Source organism: Haliotis asinina, chromosome 7 (genome assembly GCF_037392515.1).
Source record: "Haliotis asinina isolate JCU_RB_2024 chromosome 7, JCU_Hal_asi_v2, whole genome shotgun sequence".
Classification (NCBI taxonomy): Eukaryota; Metazoa; Mollusca; class Gastropoda; order Lepetellida; family Haliotidae; genus Haliotis; species Haliotis asinina.
In genome coordinates, this window is record NC_090286.1 from 58,634,707 (window position 1) to 58,649,829 (window position 15,123).

Sequence of the window (15,123 nt, forward strand, 5' to 3'; positions counted from 1 at the left end):
ACACCAAACACATTTGACAATTGTACAATGTAATTACGACGTGACGTTTGGCGGAGCCACGCCCCAGCTTCAGACAACCCGTTCCTCAACGGATCGGTTAAGACTGCAAATATTTAAAACTCAGTGTCAGTGCAGCCCCGGGATCCATTTCTTGGCAGTGAACAGAAATTTGAAATCAATTGTTGTCACATTGATGCCAGCTGTCTCATGTCCGTTTCTCCACCCCTGTCTACCTCGCCCTATTCACAACGCCCTCCCCATGTTAGAGTTTCTTTGTCCTCTCCACTTTATGCTGGCTGACAAGAAAACTTCATTGTGTGAAGGTTTTTTCAATTTATTGATTAAGATTGTCATCTTTCATGACCCATGAATAACCTGAGCTCCTTTTAAGCTAACTAGCAAGCTCCCTTGCTCGCGAGTCCCCCGCAACAGCAACGCCTGGCAACAGTCAGTCGCACACAGTCTAGAAACACTGGTAGCGGGCCGCTTGAGAACATTACACTGCAACAGTTGTGGCCGCGACGCCTACAGTTGCAGTAGCAGACCCTGCTTGTAGACGCCGTTGTTGTAGGTTACTCTGTCACCCCACCACGCGGTTGCTGCATCGGTTATAGCAGGGGGCGTGGCTAGTGATGCATGAACCGTAACTGCCAATCACTCGACAACCACTGCTGTGCCGAATCCACCGGTGGGTTCAGTGTTGTGTTTACCGAGGTGCCGTACGTGCAGTGTGCATCGGATTCTCAGAGAGCGTTGCTGTGAACCTTGTGCCCAGTTCTGGAAGTGCTGGTGGATCTACCCCTCGGTTTACAGGTGTCAGGAATACTGCAACTTCACGTGTTTGCCACACCTTCCAAGGTTCAGGCTGCCCCGTAACATTTCCAAGTGAATCAAGGTAAGTTTGGATATAGTTTCTTGCCAGCCTTACATCGTCACGTATCTTCCGTCGACAGTATTTAAACATGCTAGCCGGGCTCGTGTTTTCAGTGCTTCCACTGTGGTTCATGTTTTGTCATGAATCATGTCTTTTATGTAGGGAATGCCATTGTTATTTGCCAAATCGATATTATGATAATTGAATTAGGGGTTGCGTCCCCTGGCCATGTTGGTTGAAGTCATGCTCGCTAACAACTCGGCTAAACGCCGTGTGTCAAATATCACCACACTGCTGTCAATGCATCTCATAAAGATCCGATAACGAGGAACTTGAAGAATACAGCTCAGTTATAAGTATGCACCATCCAAGACGTGGTTGTTACCACGTTTTCTCCAAGTGTGTTGTGTCAGTCCACTAGATCACATTGTGAACTCTATTCCCATTCCTTATCACACGGACGAAGCGTTTTTTATAAAGTCTTCAGTTAGTTGATAAAGTGAATCTGGGCGGCAAATGAATCGTCCACCTCGCTGACTTCGCTTGAAAATCAATCTCCTGATTCCATCTGAAGTCCGCTACACCGGCAACTAATTTAGATCTAAAAAGGGTTTTATGAAATCTCCCTGCTCAATGGGGACTTGTTTTTGTAGTTTATTACCCTTCGGGGCCAGTGAAATATTTTGTCCTTAAATATTCTAAATCTAGATGATCCATTTAATCATGATATCAATCTAAATAGAATGGTCCTGAAATAGCTTTCGATTTTCGCCACTTCATGAAGCAAATGGCGGCATACGTATTCTTGAAATGGTTTTGTTTTGAAACATCAAACGCATATTTGTTCAGTATTGATCCAGACAAGTGGTGAAATCTGTAGATGCATACAAACCTTCACCCATGAGCAGGACCATTTTCTGTAGCAAACTTTCATCTGTGGAAAGAACGATGGGTTCTCGCATCAACAGATGACTTCACCCTTTACTTTGTGTATACATACCCGTGTCTCTACACCGTGTTTAAATGGCTCCATGGCTCCAAGTGTGAACAAAGTTTCTTGATAAATGTAGTTTATAGATGCTCCCACGGGTTACGTCAATATTCCAACAGCTGTTTGGCTCCTTCGACTAGGCAATTCATGGTTTATATTGATTTTTGCAGCTTAATACACAAAAGGTGCGATCTTGTAGTACAACTCGTGATGTTTTATCGCTACAGACTTTGACTTTAGATCAGCTGTTTTAGTAATGCACTGCGTGACTGGATGCATGTTGTCAGGAGTTTACCGACGGAACATATAAATCCATGTTGCCTGTGAACCTTTAGTCAGAAACTAGTGTGTTCTGATAACACGATACCGTTAATACGTAAGGATTCAGATAATTGTGTTCTCATTATTACATTTTATCTCTAATTATCTCCATTTTAGTGTATTGATGGATAGGTGGGGTTAAAGCGTGCGCCTGTCAAGCTGAAACCCGGGTTCAGTTCCCCACATGGGTACAATATGCGAGGCCCATTTCTGGTGTACCTGGTCGTGCCATTGCAGAAATATTGCTAAAAGTGATATTGATGGAATATTAAGTAAAAGTGATATTGATGGAATATTAAGTAAAATTGATATTGATGGAATATTAAGTAAAAGCGATATTGATGGAATATTGAGTAAAAGCGATATTAATGGAATATTGAGAAAAAGTGATATTGATGGAATATTAAGTAAAAGCGATATTGATGGAATATTAAGTAAAAGCGATATTGATGGAATATTGAGAAAAAGCGATATTGATGGAATATTAAGTAAAAGTGATATTGATGGAATATTGAGTAAAAGTGATATTGATAGAATATTGAGTAAAAGTGATATTGATGGAATATTGAGTAAAAGTGATATTGATGGAATATTGAGTAAAAGTGATATTGATGGAATATTGAGTAAAAGTGATATTGATGGAATATTGAGTAAAAGTGATATTGATGGAATATTGAGTAAAAGTGATATTGATGGAATATTGAGTAAAACCATACTCGCTTCACGTATGTATTTATGCAGACCTTTAGGACGTATTTCAACAGCGTTAGTACTATCCTCACCACTATCACATGTCCCGCACAGCGTGGCATTCTGTCACCGACTACAAACGCTTAGTTCCATTGGTCACAACGCAAAACAAACGGTTTCCCTAAAGCATATTGTTCTTTGTTTTTGGGTATAAATACCTTGTTCGATAAACTGTGGTTATAAAGTACATTGTTTGCTGTGACAGATTTGTGAGCTCTATCAAATCCAAGTGATCCAATTTTATCGTCTCTATGTCTGACAACCTGAAATTGTAATAACGACGACGTTGGTACTTAAGTGCACGTGTGGAAGCGAGTTCAACCAGCCCCTTGTAATAAACATGACAGTTGCATAACTCATTTGTTAACAACTTGTTGCTATGTTTCACCTCAGTAAGTCCCATTGACAGTGTTTTGTTGAGTGTGGAGGACAAACTATCTTCTCTCCACGTGGCCTGTTCGGAAGCACATAACACAAGCTGGCGTGGGAATCCCATGCTGCTGAAAGGGGATAGTTGTTCACGGGTCCGCAGTTACAACAAAGAGCCGTGTATTGAACCACGGGGAAGCCATTAAGCATGAAGGCTGAATGTCTACACAATGTTCCTATATCTGGTTAAATTCAGACCGGAGGCGAAGAGTGACAGCGTGCATTATTAAAGAGAAGAAATTGATTTCGATGTTGACTAATTTGCCAGTGTTTTGAAAACGTAATCGATAAGGGGATCCGTTTGAATCTTACAAATGTTTTTTTTTTCTCTGATGCGGTACCTTTTTTTAATCCGGACTGGAAATGGCTAAGGATATTCGTTTCGATTAGCTACTTTTTGCAACTGTGAGGTGAATATTTCATTTTTTCACAAAGTCATCAAAGCTTCATGTGATCTGATCAGAACCTTTATTAACATTTCGTGCATTGTGCTACTGTTATCCAAAAATGTTTATGTCGGGGGCTAAACTGATATAAATAGCCAATGTCTAACGAGTCGTGACAGACTAATGTTCGAACTTACTTAGAAGCCACTTGTCCCACGTGTTCTGAAGCATGTCCGACACTGGTCATATATGTTGGCCGAACGTTTTGCCCCTTGTGCATGTCATTTTGAATGTATTGTTGACGATGAAACACACTCTTAACCTGCCTTGAGAGATTGTGAATATTCTCTTAAAATGTTCTCTTAAAATATTACAGACAGTTGTAAATCATCGACACAAATAAACGGGCTGTGCTTTCGCCTGTGCTTGGCACGTTTCCAAAAAACTGTTTGATATTGAAGTAACATTCAACACATTCCCTATGTTGCGTGACACTTCACAAACGCACGTACATGATGTTTCAATCTGAAAAGACGCTTAAGATATAATTGTCATCGACAGCTATGTCGTTGTATACAACTATTAAATAGCGCTTTTAAGTTTGACCTTTACATTGATGTAGCAGCGCGATATCAATACACCTGCACATGAAGATACAGGCAGACTGACCAGTTTTTCGAATTCTTGCACTCTAGACAAGACTATATATTATATATAAACTGTGTCTGACCTTATATTACTGAATAGCTTGTTAACCACTTTTTGATGGCGGAATTTTCCCCTATCACTTACATTGAACAATTATGTAAAATAAACCATGTCATGCCCGCAACCAAAGTCGAAAGATTATGTCACCTGCAACAGTAAACGAACATTAATTGTGATTGAGTAGCTTTTCTTTGAAAAAGTGGATCAGACGGACAATAAAAATAAACTGGTCTTAATCACGGTTAAGTATGTTCATACTATGCCCATCATCACTGGAAAGATATCTTGAAGTGATTGATATATGTGCTTTTGTAGGACCTACATAATACGTGTGCACTTTTCCCGGAATATACATTTCATAAGTGATGGGAGCGAGATGAAACACAGGCTTATGATTATGTTCCACATTCTTCACCCAAGGGGAACTCGCACAACGAGGACTCTTAACACTATGATATTTCAACATTATAGGTGCTATCGTCCTTTGGATGAACGTTGGTAGGTGTAATAAGTGTGGCCACGAGGAGTTCACATACTGTCGTACTTGCTTAGTCAAATACCCCAGCGTTCCACACTCAGACTGTAATGCCGGCGTTGAAACTTCACGTGGGCTCTCTGCACAGATCTATTTTGTATGGCGGAGTACTAATGTTATATACTGACTGTGACTACTTCCATTTGCCACAAAAGTTTTCTGTCCTATATAATGGTGAAAACAAAAATATGTGCAGGATTGTAGGAAGACATAGTGGTCGGATAGCTGACCTCAAGTGTTAGAATTCGCGGTGGGTCCATGAGTGAGTGATAATGGTTTCACGTCGCTTTTAGCAATATTCCAACAATATCACACCCGGGATACCAGACTTGAGCTTCACATATTGTGCCCATGTGGGGAATCGAACCTGGGGTCAACTCTTTACCCACTAGACTACCCCACCACCCCGTTTCCGTGGTGCGAATCCCGAGAGTTGGTTCCGACATCAACAGATGTGATCCAACCGACTAAAACAAAGTTACGGTTTTGGCAATAAGTCTTGTTAAAGTATGTACCTTTTAGGGATCTTCAGTCAGATTCCGACCCAGAATCAACAGATGTGATCCAACCGACTAAAACAAAGTTACGGTTTTGGCAATAAGTCTTGTTAAAGTATGTACCTTTTAGGGATCTTCAGTCAGATTCCGACCCAGAATCAACAGATGTGATCCAACCGACTAAAACAAAGTTACGGTTTTGGCAATAAGTCTTGTTAAAGTATGTACCTTTTAGGGATCTTCAGTCAGATTCCGACCCAGAATCAACAGATGTGATCCAACCGACTAAAACAAAGTTACGGTTTTGGCAATAAGTCTTGTTAAAGTATGTACCTTTTAGGGATCATCAGTCAGATTCCGACCCAGAATCAACAGATGTGATCCAACCGACTAAAACAAAGTTATGGTTTTGGCAATAAGTCTTGTTAAAGTATTACCTTTTAGGGATCATCAGTCAGATTCCGACCCAGAATCAACAGATGTGATCCAACCGACTAAAACAAAGTTATGGTTTTGGCAATAAGTCTTGTTAAAGTATGTACCTTTTAGGGATCTTCAGTCAGATTCCGACCCAGAATCAACAGATGTGATCCAACCGACTAAAACAAAGTTATGGTTTTGGCAATAAGTCTTGTTAAAGTATGTACCTTTTAGGGATCATCAGTCAGATTCCGACCCAGAATCAACAGATGTGATCCAACCGACTAAAACAAAGTTATGGTTTTGGCAATAAGTCTTGTTAAAGTATGTACCTTTTAGGGATCTTCAGTCAGATTCCGACCCAGAATCAACAGATGTGATCCAACCGACTAAAACAAAGTTATGGTTTTGGCAATAAGTCTTGTTAAAGTATGTACCTTTTAGGGATCTTCAGTCAGATTCCGACCCAGAATCAACAGATGTGATCCAACCGACTAAAACAAAGTTACGGTTTTGGCAATAAGTCTTGTTAAAGTATGTACCTTTTAGGGATCATCAGTCAGATTCCGACCCAGAATCAACAGATGTGATCCAACCGACTAAAACAAAGTTATGGTTTTGGCAATAAGTCTTGTTAAGTATGTACCTTTTAGGGATCATCAGTCAGATTCCGACCCAGAATCAACAGATGTGATCCAACCGACTAAAACAAAGTTACGGTTTTGGCAATAAGTCTTGTTAAAGTATGTACCTTTTAGGGATCTTCAGTCAGATTCCGACCCAGAATCAACAGATGTGATCCAACCGACTAAAACAAAGTTACGGTTTTGGCAATAAGTCTTGTTAAAGTATGTACCTTTTAGGGATCTTCAGTCAGATTCCGACCCAGAATCAACAGATGTGATCCAACCGACTAAAACAAAGTTATGGTTTTGGCAATAAGTCTTGTTAAAGTATGTACCTTTTAGGGATCATCAGTCAGATTCCGACCCAGAATCAACAGATGTGATCCAACCGACTAAAACAAAGTTACGGTTTTGGCAATAAGTCTTGTTAAAGTATGTACCTTTTAGGGATCTTCAGTCAGATTCCGACCCAGAATCAACAGATGTGATCCAACCGACTAAAACAAAGTTACGGTTTTGGCAATAAGTCTTGTTAAAGTATGTACCTTTTAGGGATCTTCAGTCAGATTCCGACCCAGAATCAACAGATGTGATCCAACCGACTAAAACAAAGTTATGGTTTTGGCAATAAGTCTTGTTAAAGTATGTACCTTTTAGGGATCTTCAGTCAGATTCCGACCCAGAATCAACAGATGTGATCCAACCGACTAAAACAAAGTTATGGTTTTGGCAATAAGTCTTGTTAAAGTATGTACCTTTTAGGAATCTTCAGTCAGATTCCGACCCAGAATCAACAGATGTGATCCAACCGACTAAAACAAAGTTACGGTTTTGGCAATAAGTCTTGTTAAAGTATGTACCTTTTAGGGATCTTCAGTCAGATTCCGACCCAGAATCAACAGATGTGATCCAACCGACTAAAACAAAGTTATGGTTTTGGCAATAAGTCTTGTTAAAGTATGTACCTTTTAGGGATCTTCAGTCAGATTCCGACCCAGAATCAACAGATGTGATCCAACCGACTAAAACAAAGTTATGGTTTTGGCAATAAGTCTTGTTAAAGTATGTACCTTTTAGCGATCTTCAATCAGATTCCGACCCAGAATCAACAGATGTGATCCAACCGACTAAAACAAAGTTACGGTTTTGGCAATAAGTCTTGTTAAAGTATGTACCTTTTAGGGATCTTCAGTCAGATTCCGACCCAGAATCAACAGATGTGATCCAACCGACTAAAACAAAGTTATGGTTTTGGCAATAAGTCTTGTTAAAGTATGTACCTTTTAGGGATCTTCAGTCAGATTCCGACCCAGAATCAACAGATGTGATCCAACCGACTAAAACAAAGTTACGGTTTTGGCAATAAGTCTTGTTAAAGTATGTACCTTTTAGGGATCTTCAGTCAGATTCCGACCCAGAATCAACAGATGTGATCCAACCGACTAAAACAAAGTTACGGTTTTGGCAATAAGTCTTGTTAAAGTATGTACCTTTTAGGGATCTTCAGTCAGATTCCGACCCAGAATCAACAGCAAAAACTGACCTTAGAGTATTGCTTCAGTCAGAAGTATTCAATGTGACTGAGTTGGTGTTAGTCAGGATGTCTCCATTGTACTGACAGCCCTATGAAAGACTAAGGGGTCACAGAGAAACATAAAAACCACATACGCCATGCCATGGTGCAGCGACTTGCATAGCTTGTTACACAGACCCTCTAGCAAATATATCCAAGAAAGCCCGCGCAAGTCTAGATTTTTACAGCTGAAACTGAAGAAAGCCTCAAGGCTCCTATTGATTATATTTTTGCATTCTGTGAGTTATTTTATGTTAAATTATGTTAATTCAGGGACTAGTTGGTAGTTTACGCAGAAACCAGATATAGCATCGAAAGTGTCACACATCCTCTCAGTTCAATTCTCCCCGTGGAGTTGAGGTGACATGATGTCCAATACTTACCTCTGGCCTGACTAAACCTAGGATCAGTCCACCTCCTGCCTGATTCTGTCCTATTGTGAGATATATTGCTCACACTATCAACTATTGGTTTGTCTGGTCCAGTTTGCCATACGTTCAAGCGCACTTATGGCAACAGTTGTATAACAGATCTAGACTGCGGCACTTTGCGACATCAACAGGTACGTTTAGGTCGAGATGACTAATATACAGTTTTCATATTGACATAGCTGTCAATCATTATCGCCGATATGGAAAGCAATTCAGAGCATTACATAGACCCAAACTAATGATTTGTGAACCTGATATCAAACTTCCTTCATTAGAAAGTATCTGTCTGTCCAAGTAGAGGAAACCGGCCGCGCTGAAATAATTCCGTAATGTGGCTAAGATGAGCGTATTCGACTCGTGAAATGACATCAGTTAGCGCTTAGCAAATGACAATTTCCTACGCACCGAGATCACAATTGATTGGTAGAGAAGGGCATTAGCAATCTCCTGTATATATCCCCACTCCACTGAGCCGCAAGGCGTTCCCGCCTCATTAGTCCCGTGCTATAGTTCCGATAAGTTGAAAGGACTAATAATCGGTCACAACATCTGCCCGGAATTAATTACCTGATTCAATATCCCGTTGATTGTAGACCAGCGTGAGATGACACATTAACCTGGGCCAAATAGCATTGTCATACAACTCTGTTGATCTTTGTCTTCCCATGTCTTAACAGTAGTGATATGCTTCATGATCACCCAGCTGCACTTGAACGTACCTTTAACGATACAAAGCATTGCTTCATACATAAACTATTACTCACAAATGATGTCAATAAAATTGCCCCAACCCCCCCTCTCCCCACTATGTTGGTAATGCTATTGTTTAGCGGAATCTATGCGACTAATTATACCCCCAAATAACACATGTGCTCGTCTAAAGCACGGAACCATACATAAGGCTGACACTGACAAAGACCATGTGCTGGCTGTACCCATTGTTCAATGTCATCCAGGTAGTATTCCGAGATTCAGCTCCTTGTAGCAGAATACCTTCAACAGATGCCCTTCAATTTAGCACGAGCAAGTGAACTGCAAAAACTGAGTTTTTCTATGAATAATCATCATATGTCCGTAAGGTTTTCAATGGTCTGATCGGCAATGTGGAATTTTACCCTCATGATGAAAAAAAACCTTCCAAATTGCGTTCTAACTTAGCAGTTAGATGAACGACTGTAAGCCACAATCATGATGGGCAACCGTGTGTGGTTTTCTACCTGTCCATGGAAAGTATTGTTGTTGAACTAAAAAATGGCAAAGCAACCTTACACAAGTCCCAAAGAAAGAACAAAAACTTATTGTATTTTGCAGTTGTCTACTATTTGAATAAAAAAAATTAAAGTGAAAAGAATTAACATTTTGACAGGAAATCATATATTAGACATAAGAGCACTGAGGCAAAGATCATGCAAGTTTGAAGGCAAGTTTGAAGCCGTACCCATTCTGTAATGTCTCCAAGTGTGAGACCTGACACACCAAACTGTCTCATGTCCAGGCACCCTGTTGATCCCGTATTGACGAGATGGTGGAGGTATCGACACTCTACAAGGAATGATGTAACCTGTGCAGTCCGAGCATGTATTTGCAGACTTCGCCCAGTCCTGTTGTCATGGAACCGTGTTGACAAACGACTTGAACATCTGCATGGCAGTGCTTCACCTACAGCGAGGAACAAAGTCCTCCATCTCGCCATCTAGTGCTACATTGATTGAGTCCCAGGGGTAGATTTGAATGTTATTGTAATTTATCGGAAAAGAAAATTTAAAAGGAAGAACTGTTCAGCCCATCTTTATCTTTGACAACGCATTCCGACAGAACGATGTAAGGGTTGGACAATATTGAGTAGACGGAAGAAGCACGGAACTCACGAATATTTCATGAGAAGTTATTGACTGCCATTGTTTATTCAAATTCAATAGAAATCGGTCAATTTGACAAATTAAACTTGTCAGTTGAATAAGAAAGCAAACTCCGATGATTATCAATGGGCCGTAAAGAAGCTTGTGATAGAAGCGATGATGAGGTCTATAGAAACGCATGTATGTATTTTCGGTCTTCTGAAGTGAATCCTTCCGTAATAATTGCCTGAGGCAAGGAAGACTCATGCGTGTGCATTTAGCATGAATACAGAAGTCATCGGAATTAGCCGAACACCAATTGAATGTTGAATAATTGACATTAATAGTCGAGCACTATCACTGAACCTGCGGGGCTTACTAAATATGAGATCGACATAGGGAAATTTTGAAGAGTCTCAATAACAGGAAAAACTCTGTCCCTAAAATGGCTCAGTCGCAATTAATTTTTTTCACTTTCATTCCTTGTGAGGATCTATGACGGCGAAACTGCTCAGATGCCGGAGTTAATGGGTTGCTTAGCTTGGCTGCTATAAAGGTCACCGCATCCGTTACTAAACTATCACACAGGGTGTGCCGCTTTCTTGTTACCATTTGAGGATAGTATTGCGCTTTACAAATATGTGCTTATCATCTAACGCCCCGTCTTATCATCGGACACAGTCTATGCTTACTGCTTGAGTCTTGTCATCTAGTATATAGGACAGTTGAAAGTATTGCCTTTTGATGCCCTGGTTACGTGAGACATCAGTCTTGTCATTCGATCCTTTGCCATATCCTGGTTTATACTGATGGTGGGGATCATGTCATCTGATGCTCCACCGCCGACATATAGCTGCACCATTGCTTAGTGTTGCGTAAAACTCACTCACTCACTCATGCGATGTTCCGGTAGTTGAGTCTACCCATTCTCATCCACTGCCTGATGAGTGTTTCGTGTTTCTATCCATTTTACTTCCTTGAACATGGAGGAAAAGTGAGTTTGTCATCAATTATATAAGATATATACTAGTGCATGCAGAAGGTGCGAGTGCAGTCATCCAGGGCTCTACTGAACATTCGACTGTGTGTCATGAAATTTTATACGTTGGTGTATTCAACAGTGGAAGTCTTCTGTGTACATGTATATGCTGCAGTTGCAATTCCCGATTCATACAGTTGCCTTGTATATCCTATATAGTTGTGGGTCTTGTCATACAATGCACTAGATTTTACAGGAATGGGGGTCATTATCTGATGTCAAGTTATATGCCGACGTTGTGAGTCGTCGTTTATCGAGCATTATTTGATGATGCTCCGACAAGAGGAAGTAATGCTCTTAAGATGGAATATGATTGATATGTTGATATAAGGATATCATTAGATCACTGTGGGACCAAACTGGACGTTTTCAAAGGTAATTGCATCAGTATTCGCACTGATGGACCAAAACTGTAAACAGACACATATTTTCAGGATAAAATTTGTTCTATTTTTCATATTACACAAATCTGTACATTCATCCAATAACAGATTCAAGGTTTCGTCCACTCTGAGCGCCCACGAGCCTTAAGGATGACACAGAGGTCTCTTTAAGGAAAGTGGATTACACCAGCGGATAAAATACTTCCCTTTACATAGTTAGTGGGAAGATCTGAATGCAATAGAAGTGTTACTTTGAGCTTTAAACCAACTTACTTAAATAAAATGATTCCGCGAAACTCTAAAATGTGTAATTTGTGTCGGAGACGGACAGACAATTGCATTGCGACGACTTCCAAATGAGTATTCGATACAGAATCGTAGTCTTCAAGGCGGAATCACCATGTAGGCTCACGCGGACGGCCGCTGGGTGCACATATTGTGTACAATATTTATCTGACCACGCACAGTTACCGTTAGACGTTAGAGAGATAGTTGTGCTCTGAGTGCTAGTGGAAGGCGAGGAAAGACAGCGTGCGAGACGACACGAAGCCTAACGCCGGGCGCCTGGGGACACATCAGATGTTGTTGTTGACTTGCTAGGTCGTTATTGGAAGCGAAGGAAAACTACACAAGTCTGAAGATGTGGATTTCTACGGATGAAATGCTGATCATTTCTGTAAAAAATGATTGGATTGTATTATCTCGTATGACCTTGATGACTAACAGACTCCGTCTGGTGGAAATACAAATATCTGTAACTCCATTACCATCAATCATTGGATATAGAAGACCAAACGAACGTGTAAAACACTACCAAGCAGCAAAACCGTACTAGCATATTCTTGCATTGTGAGACAATCGACCAGAAGACAGTCACATCTGTTACAATCAACACTGGATACAAAAGAGCAAAGGCACATTTCAGAGCTACCAAACAGCAGAACATCACAGGCATATTCTTGCATTGTGAGACAATCGACCGGAAGACAGTCTCATCTGTTACAATCTACAGAAGACCATAGTCACATTCGTATTCTCTTACAAACAGTCTGAACTATAGGGGAACATCTTACCAATACAATGGACCCTCGCGTCAACAGAAACAGATCTTCTGTGCATCGTAAATGCAACTCCAGCTAAGCAGAAAGTAGACGACACCATTGCAGCATCTTTAACACTTACAGTCGTCAATAACACTGTTATGATTGTATATCGATGTCAAATACACAGTTTCAGACCATGAAACATTTTAACGTTAGTAACGCCCTCGCCGATCTATTATACAGTTTATCCTATCTTCATCGGGGCTGTATCGTTACACAGACCTGTCTAGATGTGAAGACGTAGTAGACGAAGGCACCAGACCATGAAGAGAATGGAACTCTCCTCGCCACCAATTACGCTGGGGCAAACTAACTCATGTGACGCGTGCACGGAATCAACATTTGGTAATCGAAATTAATCTTGCAATAACTGGATGCTTCTACACGGCCTCCAAATTACACTCAGGGTACTTATTAGATTAGACTTCAACAGAACACACCTTCGTGGCATATACATAATGGACACCGGTGACCCAATGCGGGTGAGTATCGTGATGAAAACGGTTTATAACCGTGATATAGTTGAGGATGAAAGAAAACTGGGAGTTGCATATGAAACCGTTGTAATAAGTGACAGTTTGGCTTTGGACAAAACCCCACGATGCCATGTTTTTTATTGTCTCTTTTAATGCTTCTGGTAACGTTCAACTCCCTCGGCCTCTCAGACTCTTCTTTCTCTGAAAATGCAGATTGAAAAAAAATGCTTTCTATAATTGAAGTGGGCACGGCGTTTAATTTACTTGTTCTTTGAAGGCGCCGTTGTATATACACAGACATGACAACACGGAGTCTCTTGTGGCTGACGACTTCCGGCTTCCTGACACCATACTACCAATTGTTGTTTTAGTCCGCGAGTTGAACGTCACATGACGTCAGCAGACGACAGTTCGCGTGAGATGAGTGTAAAAAATATGATGTTTTGTTCGCGTTATTTGATACAGGTCACTTGGCTGTATCACATATATTGTTTCACTAGTGTCAGACTGGCACAATCAATATCTCCTACTCTTGCGCAAATTTCCCTGCAACGTGTGCCACTTGTTGACGCACTTTTCTTTACCTGTCTGAAAAAAACAAGAACAGTGGTCTGTTTATGTTATTCCATCTGCGGGAAAATTTTCTTTAGCGAATATTGTGTAAAACAGTTGATCTAGGTATCTTTTTGCGGCCAGTGTGGATAGAAATACGCGGAGAACAGCCTGTTGATAGAAAAACAAAACACGACTGAACGGTACATCTCTAACAAGACGATCGTGTTCTGAGTACCCGACTATCCGAGTTTACAGCAGAATTGCCATCATGAGATATGCACAAAAGTAATGATCATACATATTGTACACGACCCCCCTATACATATTGCAACACTTTGACGTACTACTGAAGCCAGTTGTTATGTCTGCGGATCTATTTTATGAATGCCACAATTTTGGACCAGTACAACTCCCTTAGGTATTTAAATATCTAAGATTGCGCAGTCATTTCGAAACAGCTGAGTGGTTGATGGTTATTTGAAACGTTTAATGTTTGCGTATATACAGTCTTGGGAGGTGCATATCCTTTCATCCTTGCTTCGTGTCTTTCTCCCACCCCCCGTGGATGTGAATGACAGCTGGGTATCACTTCGATGAAGAGCAGTACAATGTATTCAATTGTAACATGTCGTCAATATTCAAAGAACACCACTTTATCAAACAGAACAGTCTCCACATCAGCCGCATTGCTTGGCATGCATAATCGGCACAGACCTCGTAATCAACAGAGAGACGCAATTCTTGAAGCAGACATTTTGTTTTCTGATCCGATAAATGAACAATCTAAATCGACACAGGTTGAATATATAAATACATAAATGAATCATGATTGAAGCTTGTTTATTCATTATAGCAGCGATGTTAAAAAGCAGCACAGAATGCGATTTCAGTTGTTTTTTACATACCGAAGCAAACTTCAACAGCTGCACACACTAGAATCCGAAATAGCACTGCGATATCGTGATGTGGCTGGTTCATGCAGACAACGTACTATAAAACATGTAATCCTACTTGTAAGAACGACAATCACTCTGATAGCATGGGGCGTCACAGGTGCTCTCTAGCTGTGGAGATACTGTATTTATGGCCCTTATCCTCAACTGACAGACACGTAGACATAAACTTCGGAAACCCTCAAATGTGCATTAAAGCGGGGGGCGCTTTTTTTCCCTTTGATGGAACCTAGTC

At 40.6% G+C, this 15,123-nt stretch overlaps 1 protein-coding gene across 1 annotated transcript in view; it reads left to right on the plus strand.

Moving 5' to 3' along the window:
- Positions 1-538: 538 nt before the first annotated feature.
- The window catches only part of LOC137290855 (uncharacterized), a 43,786-nt gene continuing 29,201 nt past the window's right edge, over positions 539-15,123 (plus strand). Inside the window, exon 1 of the mRNA XM_067822009.1 lies at positions 539-895. The gene's annotated coding sequence lies outside the window, so the exon portion shown is untranslated. The remainder of the gene's footprint in view (positions 896-15,123) is intronic.